Source organism: Tachyglossus aculeatus, unplaced genomic scaffold (assembly GCF_015852505.1).
Source record: "Tachyglossus aculeatus isolate mTacAcu1 unplaced genomic scaffold, mTacAcu1.pri scaffold_116_arrow_ctg1, whole genome shotgun sequence".
In the NCBI taxonomy this organism is placed as follows: Eukaryota; Metazoa; Chordata; class Mammalia; order Monotremata; family Tachyglossidae; genus Tachyglossus; species Tachyglossus aculeatus.
The window spans coordinates 473,623-490,379 of NW_024044848.1; the positions used below are offsets into that span (position 1 = coordinate 473,623).

Genomic DNA, 16,757 nt, shown 5'->3' on the forward strand with positions numbered 1-16,757 from the left:
CATAGCCCTGTACTAAGCGCTTGTGAGAGTACACTGTAACAATAAAATAGGCACATTCCCTGCCTACGGTGAGCTTGCAGTCTAGTATCGTCTAGTCATTTCCAGAGGGAGTCTAAGACTCGGATGATTCGTGTATCTTAACAAGATCAAGGCTGTATAAATCCATTTGTTCCTCTACTGGGACATGGTTTTCCCCAAACTGTGCCCAGAGTCTTCCTTGAGTGACTGTGGAAAGAGCCAGAGACGTAGGTCAGTCAATCAATAATATTTGAGCATGAAACTGTCAGTGGAAGGAGTTAGAGGACCTGGATTCTAATCCTGCTCTGCCACCTGTCTTCTGGGTGACCATGGGCAAGTCCCTTCACTTCCTTTTTGCCTCAGTTGCCTGATCTGTAATAATAATAATAATGATGGTTTGTATTAAGCGCTTACTATGTGCCGAGCTCTGTTCTAAGCGCCGGGATAGATACAAGTTAATCAGGGTGTCTCACGTGGGGCTTACAGACTTCATCCCCATTGTCCAGAAGAGGTAACTGAGGCCCAGAGAAGCGAAATGACTTGCCCAAAGTCGCACAGCTGATAAGTGGAGGAGCAGGGATGAGAACCAAAGACCTCTGACTCCCGAGCCCGGGCTCTTTCCGCTAAACCATGCTGCTTCCTAGACTTTTCTAGATTTTAATCTGTAAAATGGGGATTAAGACTGTGAGCCCCCATGAGGGTCAGGGATTGGGTCTAACCTGATTAACTTGTATCTACCGCAGCGTTTAAAACTGTTCTTGACTCATAGTAAGCGCTTAATAAATACAATAATAATAACAATTAGCAATAATGATAATAATAATGGCATTTGTTAAGCACTTACTATGTGCCAAGCACTGTTCTAAACGCTGGGGTAATGTCCAGTGAGACTTGGACAAATTGTTGCTGGGTTTCCCAAGAGGAAATGGGTTATGAAGCAACGTGACTCAGTGGAAAGAGCACAGGCTTTGGAGTCAGAGGTCATGGGTTCAAATCCCCGGTCTGCCAATCGTCAGCTGTGTGACTTTAGGCAAGTCACTTCACTTCTCTGGGTCTCAGTTACCTCATCTGTAAAATGAGGATTAAGACTGTGAGCCCCGCGTGGGACAACCTGATCACTTTGTAACCTCCCCAGTGCTTAGAACAGTGCTTTGCACATAGTAAGTGCTTAATAAATGCCATTATTATTATTACTATCATTACCACTACTACTATTAATACTACTACTAGTAATACCCCCACAGCATTCATGCACATATCTGTAATTTATTTATTTGTATTTATTTATACTAATGTCTGCCTCCCCCACTACATTGTAAACTCATCTGGGCAGGGAATGTGTCTGTTTATTGTTGTATTGTACTCTCCCAATCACTTAGTACAGAAGCAGCGTGGCTCAGTGGGAAGAGCCCGGGCTTGGGAGCCAGAGGTCATGGGTTCTAATCCCGGCTCCACCACATGTCTGCTGTGTGATCTTGGGCATGCCACTTAATTTCTCTGAGCCTCAGTTCCCTCATTTGCAAAATGGGGATGAAGACTATGAGCCCCACGTGGGACAACCTGTTCACCTTGTATCCCCCCAGCACTTAGAACAGTGCTTTGCACATAGTAAGCGCTTAATAAATGCCATTATTATTGTTATTATTATGCACATAGTAAGCACTTAAATATCATTATTATTATTATTATTATTACTATTATTACTACTACTACGTATTTTTCACAACCAGAGGAATCTGGCAGCAACAGAAGTGACTCCTATCCTTGAGAGTTCGTAAAACAGTGAATGAGACAGACAGAACCTGAATTTGCACATTAGGAATAGGAATCAACGCATACATAAAACTCATCTAAAAATTAGTAATGAATAGTAATAATAATGACGGTATTTGTTAAGTGCTTACTATGTGCAAAGCACTTTTCTAAGCACTGGGGAGATTAAAAGGTAATCAGGTTGTTCCACGGGGGGATTACAGTTTTAATCCCCATTTTACAGATGAGGTAACTGAACCCAGAGAAGTTAAGTGGCTTGCCCAAAGTCACACAGCTGACAGTTGGCGGTGCCAGGATTTGAACCCATGACCTCTGACTACCAAGCTCGGGCTCTTTCCACTGAGCCACGCTGCTTCTCATGAAGAAGAAATGCACTATAAACGAGTGCCAAGTGACACCTGTCTACCTGTTTTGTTTTGTTGTCTGTCTCCCCCTTTTAGACTATGAGCCCGTTGTTGGGTAGGGACCGTCTCTCTATTTTGCCGACTTGTACTTCCCAAGCGCTTAGTACAGTGCTGTGCACACAGTAAGCGCTCATTAAATTCCCCTCCCCACACCAGCTTTATATATGTATATATGTTTGTACGTATTTATTACTCTATTTATTTATTTCATTTGTACGTATTTATTCTATTTACTTTATTTTGTTAATATGTTTTGTTCTGTTGTCTGTCTCCCCCTTCTACACTGTGAGCCCACTGTTGAGTAGGGACCATCTCTATACGTTGCCAACTTGTACTTCCCAAACGCTTAGTACAGTGCTCTGCACACAGTAAGCGCTCAATAAATACAATTGAATGAATGAATGAATAAATACGATTGAAGGAATGAATGAATGATGGGATGATAGAGGCATGGATGAATTATTCTTTGTTGCCAACTTGTACTTCCCAAGAGCTTAGTACAGTGCTCTGTGCACAGTAAGCAATCCATAAATATGATTGATTGATTGATTGAGATCTCCGTCTGGTCTATCTCGTCTCTGTCCTATCGCCCACTTCCCGCCGCTGGTGTGGAACACCCTCCTTCTTCACGTCTGACAGGCGACCACCTTCCCCACCTTCAAAACCTTATTGAAGGATTATTCCCCGACTAAGCCCTCCTTTCCTCTTCTCCCGCCCTCTCAACGTCACCCCTGAATTTCTAAACTGTGAGCCCACTGTTGGGTAGAGACCATCTCTATATGTTGCCAACTTGGACTTCCCAAGCGCTTAGTACAGTGCTCTGAACACAGTAAGCGCTCAATAAATACGATTGAATGAATGAACTTGGATTTGCATCGTTTATTCACCCCTCTCTCAACCCCACGACCCTTTTGTCCATATCCGTAATTCATTTACTCATAACAATGTCCATCTCTCCCTCTAGACTGTAAGCTCATGTGGGCAGGGAATGCGTCTACCTCCTCTGCTCTACTGTACTCTCCCAAGCTCATAGCACAGTACTCTGCCCGCAATAAGCGTTCAATAAATTCATTCATTCATTCATTCATTCATTCAATCGTATTTATTGAGCGCTTACTGTGTGCAGAGCACTGGACTAAGCGCTTGGGAAGTCCAAGTTGGCAACATATAGAGAAGGTCCCTACCCAACGGCGGGCTCACAGTCTAGAAGGGGGAGACAGAGAACAAAACAAAACATACTAACAAAATAAAATAAATAGAATAAATATGTACAAATAAAATGGAGTAATAAATACGTACAAATATATATACATATATTAATAAATAACAACATTATTATCTTCTAGACTGTGAGCCCATTGTTGGGTAGGGACCATCTCTGTTGCCAATTTGTACTTCCCAAGCGCTTAGTACAGTGTTCTGCACACAGCAAGCGCTCAGTAAATACGATTGAATGAATGAATGAATATATACATATACAGATGCTGTTTGGAGGGGAAGGAGGTAAATCAATCAATAAATACCATTGATTGAATGATTCATTGAGATGGGGGGCAAGAAATGTATTATCACCCTCTAGACTGTAAGCTCATGGTGGGCAGGGAATGTGTCTGCTTATTGTTATATTGTACTCTCCCCAGCGCTTAGTACAGTGCTTTGCTCGCGGTATGTCCCCAATAAATACAATTCAATGAATAAGTGAATATGCTCCCTCTAAGTAGACTGTTGCCATTGTCAGAGAAAGAGTAGCGACCAGGACAGGTGGTGGACGGGATTGGATCACGGTACGTTTTCTAGTACGACGTCCGTTTAATCCTTTATCTTTGGACTGAAAAGCTCTCGCTGGCACCTCAGGACGAGGGGGCAGAAAGGGTCTTTTTGCCTCCTCACTCGAGGCCTAAGAAGAAGAGAACAGAAAGAACTTACCTCACGGCACGGCCCGCGAGGAAGCACGGGAGAATCGTCGAACCGGCTTTCCTGCATGCTCCCGTTATTCCCCCGTGACCTCATTGGGCACCGGGATCCGTAATTCACAACAGATCTCTTCCTCTCCCGTTGGCTCAGCGACCTTATCTGTAGAAATGGGGATCGGGGATATGGAAACTGAAGGAGATTCAGTTGAGGGGGAGTGGAAATCCACGGGAATGAAGACCGACTTCCTTCCAGTCTCCCGCGATGTTGGAACAGGTGGCAGAGCTGTGAGATCGGCTTGGATCGGAGTTGAGAGACTGGGAGATGGGGATGATAGGTAACAAGTGTGAAGATTTTGTCGAGGGGATGAGGAGCGGGTCCTTTGCTTTTCTAGAGTTCAGGGCTCTGGGAAACCTGGGACGAGAGGAAGTTCCGAGGGATGGGATGGGGAAATCAGACTTTAATTAGTCCCACTGTACAAAACAATGGAATCGGTCCTTCTGTGTCCCAGATTCGAGGAGGATGGAGATGCGGGTTTGGGGCTGTCGATCTGAGCTTGGTGCCCAGAAGCCCAGAGGTTCAATTAAAGAGCAGACCAAGGAACAACCTGATTACCCTGTGCCTACCCCAGCACTTAGAACAATGCTCGGCACATAGTAAGCGCTTAACAAATCCCGTAATTATTATTATTTATCTATTCTGATGCTATTGATGCCTGTCTACTTGTTTTGTTGTCTGTCTCCCCCTTCTAGACTGTGAGCCTGCTATTGGGTAGGGATTGTCTCTATCTGTGGCTGAATTGTACTTTCCAAGTGCGTAATCCAGTGCTCTGCACACAGTAAGAGCTCAATCAATACGATTGATTGAAAGATGATGATGATGATGGCATTTATTAAGCACTTACTATGTGGAAAGCACTGTTCTAAGCGCTGGGGAGGTTACAAGGTGATCAGGTTGTCCCACGGGGGGTTCCCAGTCTTCATCCCCATTTTACAGGTGAGGGAACCGAGGCCCAGGGAAGTGACTAGCCCAAAGTCACACAGCTGATGGTAATAATAATAATAATGGTGGTATTAAGTTAAGCGCTTACTATGTGTGAAGCACTGTTCTAAGCGCTGGGGGGATACAAGGTGATCAGGTTGTCCCATTGGCGGTGGTGGGATTAGAACCGATGACCTTCTGATTCCCAAGGCCGGCCTCTTTACATTGGGCAGCGCTGCTTCTCGAATGAATGAATGAAGGAACGAATGAATGAATGAACGAACGAATGAAGGAATGAATGCATGAACGAATGAACGAACGAATGAATGAATCAATCAATCAATCGTATTTATTGAGCGCTTACTGTGTGCAGAGCACTGTACTAAGCGCTTGGGAAGTACAAGTTGGCAACATATAGAGACAGTCCCTACCCAACAGTGGGCTAACAGTCTAGAAGGGGGAGAAAGAGAAAAAAACCAAACATATTAACAAAATAAAATAAACAGAATAGATATGTACAAGTAAAATAAATAAATAAATAAATAGAGAAGGAAGGAATGGATGCATGAACGAATGAACGAACGAATGAAGGAATGAACGAACGAACGAACGAATGAATGAATGAATGAATGAACGAATGAAGCAATGATGATGATGATGATGGCATTTGTTAAGCGCTTACTATGTGCAAAGCACTGTTCTTTGAATGAATTCTTTCAATGAATGCATGAACGAATAAATGAACGAACGAATGAAGAAATGAATGCATGAACGATGAACGAATGAATGAAGGAATGAACGAACGAACGAATGAATGAATGAATGCACGAACGAATGAATGAATTAATGAATGAATTAACGAATGAACGAACGAATGAATGAATGAATGAACGAATGAACAAACAAATGAATGAATGAATGCCTGAACGAACGAACGAATGAATGCATGCATTTATGAGCAAATGAATGAATGAATGCACGAACGAATGAATGAATAATGCATGAACGAATGAACGAACGAATGAATGAGCGAAAGAATGAATGCATGAACGAACGAACGAATGAATGAATGCATGCATGCTTGCATTTACGAGCGAATGAATGAATGCACGAATGATTGAATGAATGCATGAACGAATGAATGAATTAACGAACGAACGAATGAATGAATGAACAAGCGAACAAATGAATGCATGCATGCAGGCATTTACAAGCGAATGAATTAATGAATGCATGCACGAACGAACGAACGAACGAACGAATGAATGGATGCATGCATGCATTTACGAGTGAATGAATGAATGAACGAATGCATGAACGAACGAATGAATGAATGCATGAACGAACGAACGAGCAAATGAATGCATGAACGAATGAATGAATGAATGGTGAAAAGGGGCGGGGCAAAGAGAGGGGCGGGGCCGGAGGGCGGCCCGACCACCGAGACGACGAAGCCTCCGGCGTCTTAGAGAGGCACCGGAGGTGCGTCTCGGGGCGGTGTTGGGGGGCGTTTCCGGTGTCTGGATTGGGGGAGCAGGGCGACGCCCGGAGCCCGGAGCCCCAAACCCGGAGCGAGGAGTGGAACGGAGCGCGCAGCCCGTCCTTCAGCAGGCCCTTGGCTTGGACGCCCCCAACCGCTCAGTACACAGTGCCCTGCCCACGGTAAGCGCTCAATACACACCGTCAGCGAACGCGGCCTGATCCTTCGGCGCTTACTATGTGCCCAGCACTGTACTGAGCGCCGGGGGAGATCTGCTCTCTTCCATGGGGCTCACAGCCGAATAACTGTAATGATAAGAATAATTATTATTACCTTATTGGTTAAGCGTTTACTATGTGCCAAGCACTGTACTAAGCGCCGGAGGGGATGGCAGGTCATGAGTTCTCACATGGAGCTCACAGTCTACTCACAATAATAATAATTATTATTATGTTATTGGTTAAGTGTTTACTACGTGCCAAGCACTGTACTAAGCGCCGAAGGGGAATGGCAGGTCATGAGTTCTCACATGGATCTTATAATCTAATAACAATAATAATGATTATTATTATGTTATTGGTTAAGCGTTTACTACGTGCCAAGCACTGTACTAAGCGCTGGAAGGGATGGCAGGTCATGAGTTCTCACATGGAGATTGCAGTCTAATAACATTAATAATAATTATTATTATGGTATTGGTTAAGAGGTTACTACGTGCCAAGCACTCTACTAAGTACTGGAGGGGATGGAAGGTCATGAGTTCTCACATGGAATTCACAGTCCAATAATAATAATGATAAGAATAATTATTACCTTATTTGTTAAGCGTTCACTACGTGCCAAGCACTGTACTAAGCGCTGGAGGGGATGGGAGGTCATGAGTTTTCACATGGAATTCACAGTCTAATAATAATAATAATGATAAGAATAATTATTACCTTATTTGTTAAGCATTTACTATATGCCAAGCACTGTACTAAGCGCTGGAGGGGATGGAAGGTCATGAGTTCTCACATGTCTAATAGTAAGAAGAAGAAAAAGAAGAATTATTACCTTATTTGTTAAGCGTTTACTATGTGCCAAGCACTGTACTAAGCGCTGCAGGGGATGGAAGGTCATGAGTTCTCACATGGAATTCACAGTCCAATAATAATAATTATAAGAATAATTATTACCTTATTTGTTAAGTATTTACTATGTGCCAAGCACTGTACTAAGCACTGGAGGGGATGGCAGGTCATGAGTTCTCACATGGAGATCGCAGTCTAATAATAATGATAATTGTTATTATTATTATGTAATTGGTTAAGAATTTACTACATGCCAAAGCACTGTACTAAGCGCCGGAGTGGATGGCAGGTCATGAGTTTTCACATGGAGATCACAGTCTAATAATAACAATTATTATTATTATTATTATTACGATATTGGTTGAGAGTTTACTACGTGCTGAGTACTGTACTAAGCGCTGGAGGAGATGGCAGGTCATGTGTTTTCGCATGGAATTCACAGTCTAATAATAATAGTGATAAGAAGAATTATTACCTTATTTGTTAAGCGTTTACTATGTGCCAAGCACTGTACTAAGCGCTGGAGGTGATGGCAGGTCATGAGTTCTCACATGGAGATCACAGTCTAATAATAACAATTATTATTATTATGTTATTGGTTCAGCATTTACTATGTGCCAAGCCCTGTACTAAGCGCTGGAGGGGATGGAAGGTCATGAGTTCTCACATTGAATTCACAGTCTAATAATAATAATGATAAGAATAATTATTACCTTATTTGTTAAGCTTAACAATGCATGAATGACTATTCTGTTGTTCTATTGTCCTCTCCCAAGTGCTTAATACAGTGCTCAACACCCAGTTAAGTGCTCAGCACCCAGTAAGCACTCACTATGTACAAAGCACCGTTCTAAGCGCTGGGGAGGAGACAAGATGATCAGGTTGTCCCACGTGGGGTTCACAGTCTTCATCCCCATTTGACAGATGAGGGAACTGAGGCCCAGAGAATAATAATAATAATGATGGTATTTGTTAAGCGCTTACTATGGGCAAAGCACTGTTCTAAGCACTGGGGGATGCAGGTTGTCCCACGTGGGGCTCAGTCTTAATCCCCCTTTGACAGATGAGGGAACTGAGGCCCAGAGAAGTCAAGTGACTTGCCCAAAGTCACACAGCTGACAGCATGGCTCAGTGGAAAGAGCCCGGGTTTCGGAGTCAGCGGTCTTGGGTTCAAATCCCGGCTCCGCCAATTGTCAGCTGTGTGACCTTGGGCAAGTCACTTAACTTCTCTGGGCCTCAGTTCCCTCATCTGTAAAATGGGGGTTGACTGTGAGCTCCCAGTGGGACAACCTGGTCACCTTGTATCCCCCCAGCGCTTAGAACAGTGCTTTGCATATAGTAAGCGCTTAATAAATGCCATTATTATTATTATTAATTGGCAGAGCCGGGATTAGAACCCATGACCTAATAATAATAATAATGATGGCATTTGTTAAGCGCTTACTATGTGCAAAGCACTGTTCTAAGCGCTGGGGGGGATACAGCGTGATCAGGTTGTCCCACGTGGGACTCACAGTCAATCCCCATTTTACAGATGAGGTAACTGAGGCACAGAGAAGTGAAGTGACTTGCACAAGGTCACACAGCAGACATATGGTGGAGCCGGAATTCGAACCCATGACCTCCGACTCCGAAGCCCGGGCTCTGTCGACTGAGCCACGCCGCTTCTCCATTCAGTCGTATTTATTGAGCGCCTGCTATGTGCGGAGCATTGTACTAAGCTCTCGGGAGAGGACAGTTGGACAATAAGCAGACGCCCTCCTTGCCCGCAGCGAGCTCCCCCTCGCAGCTTCCCAAGGGTGGCCTGAGTTCCGGACCCTGGCCCAGACTGGACTGGACGTACGCTCCCGGCTGGATACTCCCCCCATGTCCGTGAGGGGTAGACACTGTACTAAACGCTGGGGTAGATGCAAAACAATCAGGGTGGCAGTCTCAACTTCTCGTCCTCTAGACCGTGAGCTTGTTGTGGGCAGGGAACGTGTCTACAACTCTGTTGTACTGTGCTCTCCATTCATTCATTCATTCCGACGTATTTATTGAGCGCATACTGTGTGCAGAGCACTGGGCTAAGCACTTGGGAGGGGACAATACAACAATAAAAAGCTACATTTACTACAAGAAGTGCTCAATAAATACCACCGATAGCTTGATTAATGTCTGCCTGCCTCTCCCCACAGCACTTGTATATATGTTTGTACATATTTATTACTCTATTTATGTATTTATTTTATTTCTACATATTTATTCTATTTATTTTATATTGTTAATATGCTTTGTTTTGTTGTCTGTCTCCCCCTTCTAGACTGTGAGCCCACTGTTGGGTAGGGACCGTCTCTATGTGTTGCCGACTTCTACTTCCCAAGCACTCAGTACAGTGCTCTGCACACAGTAAGCGCTCAATAAATACGATTGAATGACTGAATGAATGAATGTGTCCACCATCTCTGTTGCGCTGTATTCTCCCAAACCCTTAGTCTAGTGCTCTGCGCAAAGTAAGCGCTCATTAAATACCATTCATCTATTGACAGATGCCTGTCTCCCCCTCTAATATCACTTCTCAGCTGGGTGACTTTGGGTAAGCCGCTTCACTTCCCTGTGCCTCAGTTCCCTCCTTTGTCAAATGGGGATGAAGACTGGGAGCCCCCCGGGGGACAACCTGATGACCTAGTATCTCCACCAGCGCTTAGAACAGTGCTTGGCACATAGTAAGCGCTTAACAAATACCATTCCTATTATTATCATCATTATTATTATTATTAAGAATAGTAATAGTAGTATTTGTTAAGCGCTCACTATGTGCCAGGCCTCTAGATTGTAAGCTGGTTGTGGGCAGGGAGCGTGTCAACCAACTATTGCATCGTGCTCTCCCAAGTACCTAGGACAGTGCTCCGCACGTAATAATAATAATAATGATGGCATTTATTAAGCTCTTACTATGTGCAAAGCACTTTTCTAAGCGCTGGGGAGGTTACAGGGTGATCAGGTTGTCCCCCGGGGGGCTCACAGTCTTAATCCCCATTTTACAGATGACGCCCAGATAATAATAATAGTAATGATGGCATTTATTAAGCGCTTATTATGTGCAAAGCACTGTTCTAAGCGCTGGGGAGGTTACAAGGTGATCAGGTTGTCCCACATGGGGCTCAGTCTTCATCCCCATTTGACAGATGAGGGAACTGAGGCCCAGAGAATAATAATGATAATGATGGCATTTATTAAGCACTGGGGAGGTTACAAGGTGATCAGGTTGTTCCACTGGGGGCTCACAGTCTTAATCTCCATTTTACAGATGAGGCCCAGAGAATAATAATAATAATGATGGCGTTTATTAAGCACTTACTATGTGCAAAGCACTGTTCTAAGCGCTGGGGAGGTTACAAGGTGATCAGGTTGTCCCACATGGGGCTCACAGTCTTCATCCCCATTTGACAGATGAGGGAACTGAGGCCCAGAGAATAGTAATAATAGTAATAATAATAATGACATTTATTAAGTGCTTACTATGTGCAAAGCACTGTTCTAAGCACTGAGAAGTGAAGTGACTTGCCCAAAGTCACCCAGCTGACAATTGGCGGAGCCGGGATTTGAACCCATGACCTCTGCCTCCAAAGCCCGGGCTCTTTTCCACTGAGCCACGCTGCTTCTCATAGTGAGTGCTCGATAAATGCAAGTGCTTAGTACAGTGCGCCGCACACAGTAAGCGCTCAATAAATACGATTGAATGAATGAATGATAAATACCAATGATGACGGGCTCCTTTGTTTTATTTATTTTATTTATTACTCTATTTCTTTTATTTGTACATATTTATTCTATTTATTTTATTTTGTTAATATGTTTTGTTTAGTTCTCTGTCTCCCCCTTCTAGACTGTGAGCCCGCTGTTGGGTAGGGACCGTCTCTAGATGTTGCCAACTTAGACTTCCCAAGTGCTTAGTCCAGTGCTCCGCACACAGTAAGCGCTCAATAAATACGATTGAATGAATGAATGAATGTTTTTCTCCTTTCATTCATTCATTCAATCGTATTTATGAATGTTTTTCTCCTTTCATTCATTCACTCAATCATATTTATGAATGTTTTTCTCCTTTCATTCATTCATTCATTCAATCGTATTTATTAAGTGCTTACTGTGTGCAGAGCACTGTACTAAGCGCTTGTGCAGTCCAAGGTGGCAACATATAGAGGCGGTCCCTGCCCAACAGTGGGCTCCTCCAACCCTGCTGATAATAATAATACTTGCGATATTGTTAAGCGCTTAACTCTGTGCCAGGCGCTGTGCTAAGTGCTGGTTGCAGCCCCCCATCTCCCCAACTTCCCGAGGGGGGTGAGGGGGAAAGGGGCAGGAACCGAGCAAGGAGATGCTGTGACCTTTCAGGGGTCGCTGACGTTCGAGGACGTGGCCGTGACCTTCAGCCCCGAAGAGTGGACGAAACTGGGGCCCGCCGAGCGCCCCCTCTACTGGGACGTGACTCTGGAGAACTACCAGAACCTCCTCTCCCTCGGTGAGCACTTTGCCCTCGGCTGGCGAGCAGCCGGGGGGTTTTCTTTCGATGGATAACAGTAATAACAATAATAATAATGGCATTTATTAAGTGCTTCCCATGTGCAAAGCACTGTTCTAAGCACTGGGGAGGTTACAAGGTGATCAGGTTGTCCCACGGGGGGCTCACAGTCTTCATCCCCATTTGACAGATGAGGGAACTGAGACCCAGAGAAGTGAAGTGACTTGCCCAAAGTCACCCAGCTGACAAGTGGTGGAGCCGGGTTCGAACCCATGACCTCTGACTCCAAAGCCCGGGCTTTTCCCACTGAGCCACGATGGAGAAGCAGCCTGGACTCTCATGCAAAATAATAATAATAATAATAATAATGGCATTTATTAAGTGCTTCCTATGTGCAAAGCACTGTTCTAAGCGCTGGGGAGGTTACAAGGTGATCAGGTTGTCCCACGGGGGGCTCAGAGTCTTCATCCCCATTTGACAGATGAGGGAACTGAGGCCCAGATAAGTGAATTGACTTGCCCACAGTCACCCAGCTGACAAGTGGCAGAGCCTGGTTCAAACCCATGACCTCTGACTCCAAAGCCCAGGCTCTTCCCTCTGAGCCACACTGGAGAAGCAGCCTGGCCTCTCATGCATAATAATAATAATAATAATAATAATAATAATAATAATGATGGCATTTATTAAGTGCTTCCTATGTGCAAAGCACTGTTCTAAGCGCTGGGGAGGTTACAAGGTGATCAGGTTGTCCCACGGGGGGCTCACAGTCTTCATCCCCATTTGACAGATGAGGGAACTGAGGCCCAGATAAGTGAAGTTACTTGCCCACAGTCACCCAGCTGACAAGTGGCAGAGCCTGGTTCAAACCCATGACCTCTGACTCCAAAGCCCAGGCTCTTCCCACTGAGCCACACTGGAGAAGCAGCCTGGCCTCTCATGCATCCCTTCGGGAGTCCTGTGCTCTGCACACAGTAAGCGCTCAATAAATACGATTGAATGAATGAATGAATTGGGTGCTTACTATGGGCAGAGCACTGTACTGAGCGCTTGGGAGCTCACCTCCTCCAAGAGGCCTTCCCAGACTGAACCACCTTTCTCCTCTCCACCCTCCATGCCCCCCGCCCTACCTCCTTCCCCTTGCCACAGCACCGTATAGATGTTTGTACAGATTTATCGCTGTACTTTACTTGTACATATTCTATTTATTTGGTTAATGATGTGCATCCACTTTAATTCTGTTTACTCTGATGACTTGACACCTGTCCATGTGTTTGGTTTTGTTGTCCGTCTCCCCCTTCTATACTGGGAGCCCGTTGTGGGGTATATTTTGCCGACTTGTACTTCCCAAGCGCTTAGTATTTATTGAGCGCTTACTGTGTGCAGAGCACTGGACTAAGCCCAATAAATACGACTGAAGGAATATCATGCGTTCAATCGCTCAATTCGTTCATTCAATCATATTTTTTGAGCGCTTACTGTGTGCAGAGCACTGGACTAAGCTCAATAAATACGACTGAAGGAATATCAAGCGCTCAATCGCTCAATTCGTTCATTCAGTCGTGTTTGTTGAGTGCTTACTGTGTGCAGAGCACTGGTCTAAGCTCAATAAATATGACTGAAGGAATATCAAGCGCTCAATCGCTCAATTTGTTCATTCAGTCCTATTTATTGAGCGCTTACTGTGTGCAGAGCACTGGACTAAGCTCAATAAATATGACTGAAGGAATATCAAGCACTCAATCGCTCAAATCATTCATTCAGTGATATTTTTTGCGGGCTTACTGTGTGCAGAGCACTGGACTAACCTCAATAAATACGACTGAAGAAATATCAAGCGCTCAATCGATTGATCGACTGGTCGACACCGCCCCCACCCCGCCGCAAATCTATCTGTTGGTAGACAAGTTACCACGTTGACTCCCGTAACCCGAATAAGCAACCCGAGAGATGGCTGACTTTTCCATTTCTGTCCATTCCAGATTGTAAAACCCCAATCGAAACCAGCGAGCCCATTGCCCAGAAGCCGGAGGGGGACAGGGAAGCCGTTTCCCACGGGGAAGTCTCTGGGAATCTCTCCCAGACCACCCCCGGGCCATCCGTGGAGGGACGGAGCCGGAAAGACGGGAGACGGAGAAAAGTTCCCGGGCGGGATTCCAGTTTGGGGGTCCCCGGAGAGCCCCGTAAGAAGTCCTCCCTGGGGTCTCACAGCTGTAAGGAATGCGGAAAAGCGTTCAGTCGACACTCCACCCTTGTTACGCACCAGAGAATCCACACCAGAGAGAAACCCTACAGGTGTCACCAGTGCGAGAAGGCCTTCAGCGACCACTCGGTGCTTATGACCCACCGGCGGATTCACACCGGGGAGAAACCCTACCAATGCAGCGTGTGCGGGAAGGTCTTCAGCGAGCACTCGGCCCTGACGAAACACCGGAGGATCCACACCCGCGAGAAACCCTACCTCTGCGGCCACTGCAGCAGGGCCTTCCCTAATTCCTCGACCCTCATCAAGCACCAGCGGATCCACACGGGAGAGAAGCCGTACGGGTGCAGCGAGTGCGGGAAGGCCTTCGGGCAACGCTCCATCCTCATCAACCACCAGAGGATTCACACCGGGGCCAGGCCCTACGGGTGTGGCCGATGTGGGAAGGCCTTCGGCGATCGCTCGATGCTCATCAACCATCAGAGGATTCACACCGGAGAGAAGCCCTACGGATGTTACGAGGGCAGAAAGGTCTTCAGTCAGAACTCGGCCCAGACGAGGCACCAGAGGATCCACGTGGGAGAGAGACCCTATTGCTGTGGCCAATGTGGGAAGGCCTTCAGTGACCACTCCGTCCTGGCGACGCATCAGAAGATTCACACCGGGGAGAGGCCTTACAGGTGCGGCGGCTGCGGGAAGGCTTTCGGGGACTCTTCGACCCTCATTAAACACCAGAGAATCCACACTGGGGAGAAACCCTACAGATGCGACGACTGAGGAAAAGGCTTCAGTCAGGGCTCGGACCTGGTGAACCACTGGAGAATTCACACCGGGGAGAAACCTTACATATGTGCTGAGTGCGGGAAGGCTTTTGGTCAACCCTCATTAACCACCAGAAGGTTCACAACGGAGCGAAAGTCCACAGCTGGAACGGGCGTGGAAAGGCTTTCGGCCAAACCTCGGCTGTGGTCGGTCCCCGGAGAACTCACGTGGAAGAAAAATCCCCCGTGTAGTAGTTCTTAGTCCTTAAGGAAGGCAATGTTCTTGGGGAAATTTACCTGCGTGCAGGTCAATTCGCTTCTCCGTGCCTCGGTTCCCTCATCTGTGTAATTTATTTATTTATGTTAATGTCTGCTCATTGCGGGAAGGGAGTATGTCCATTTATTGTTGTGTGGTACTTAATACGGCACACTGCACGCAGTAAGTGCTCAATAAATGCGACTGATTGACTGAGTAAAATGCAAATTCAATAATTGGGCTCCCTCCTAGCTAGACTGTGAGCCCCATGTAGGACCCGATTATCTTGTAACTAGCCCAGCACTTAGTAAGGTCTTTGGCACATAGAAAGCACTAAAAAGTATCATTTAAAAAAGTCACAGCTGATGCAGTCCCTGAAGCACCCAAGATGCCCAGTTAAGAAAGGGGGAGAACGGATGTCGTAGCTCCATTTTGCAGGTGAAGAAACGTAATGGAGCGAGGATCAGTGACTTACCCAAGGTCTCCCGGTAGGCCAGTGGCAGAGCCAGGATTAGAGCCCGATTCCCTCGACACCAAGCCTGTGCTCTTTCCACTAGACAAAGGGTCTTAAGTGAAGAGCCCATCCCGGCTCCGCCACGTGTCTGCTGTGTGACCTTGGGCAAGTCACTTCACTTCTCTGGGCCTCAGCTACCTCATCTGTAAAATGGGGATTAAGACTGTGAGACCCACATGGGACAACCCGATCACCTCGTATCCCCCCAGCGCTTAGAACAGTTCTTCGCATATAGTAAGCACTTAACAAATGCCAACATTATCATTAGTATTATTATTAAGATGAACTAATTATTTAACTTGGAAAGCCTTAAGACAGAGAGGATGTGACCCAGGTGAGTTGACTCAGCATTGGATGCGAATAGGCTGAAGAGGCTTGGGGCCCCAAGTACCTCAAGGGACCTTGACCATCAAGGGCATTGTGGGTTAGTAATTATGGTACTCGTTAAGCGCTTAGTATGTGCCAAACAATGGTCTATGAACTGGGGTAATTACAATGTAATCAGGTTGGACGCAGTCCCTATCCCACATGGCAGTGCGACTTAAATGCCTGTTTTACAGACGAGGAGACAGAGGCCCCGACATGTTAAGTGACTTGCCCAAAGCCACACAACAGACAAGTGATGGAAGTGTGATTAGAACCCAGGTCCTTCTGACTTCCGGGCCGGGCTCTAGCCGCTAAACCAGGCTGCATCTCTAACATAAGAGCACCTGGGGCCAAGCAAGCTCTGTAGGGTGACAGCGTCAGACCCACGACAGGCAACCAGGCAGAGCTGGGCCGTGAGGCACCTGGGTTCTGCAAGACAGGGCCTATGTCTCAGAGCCGCCTTTGGTGTGTTTCCTCTGAGCGGCTTCCATCTCCTCCGAGCGGTTTCTGTCCCCTCTG

At 46.0% G+C, this 16,757-nt stretch overlaps 1 pseudogene; it reads left to right on the forward strand.

The window, feature by feature from the left end:
- Positions 1 to 4,370: 4,370 nt before the first annotated feature.
- On the forward strand, positions 4,371 to 15,369 carry LOC119922649 (annotated as a pseudogene).
- The last annotated feature ends 1,388 nt before the right edge of the window (positions 15,370 to 16,757 follow it).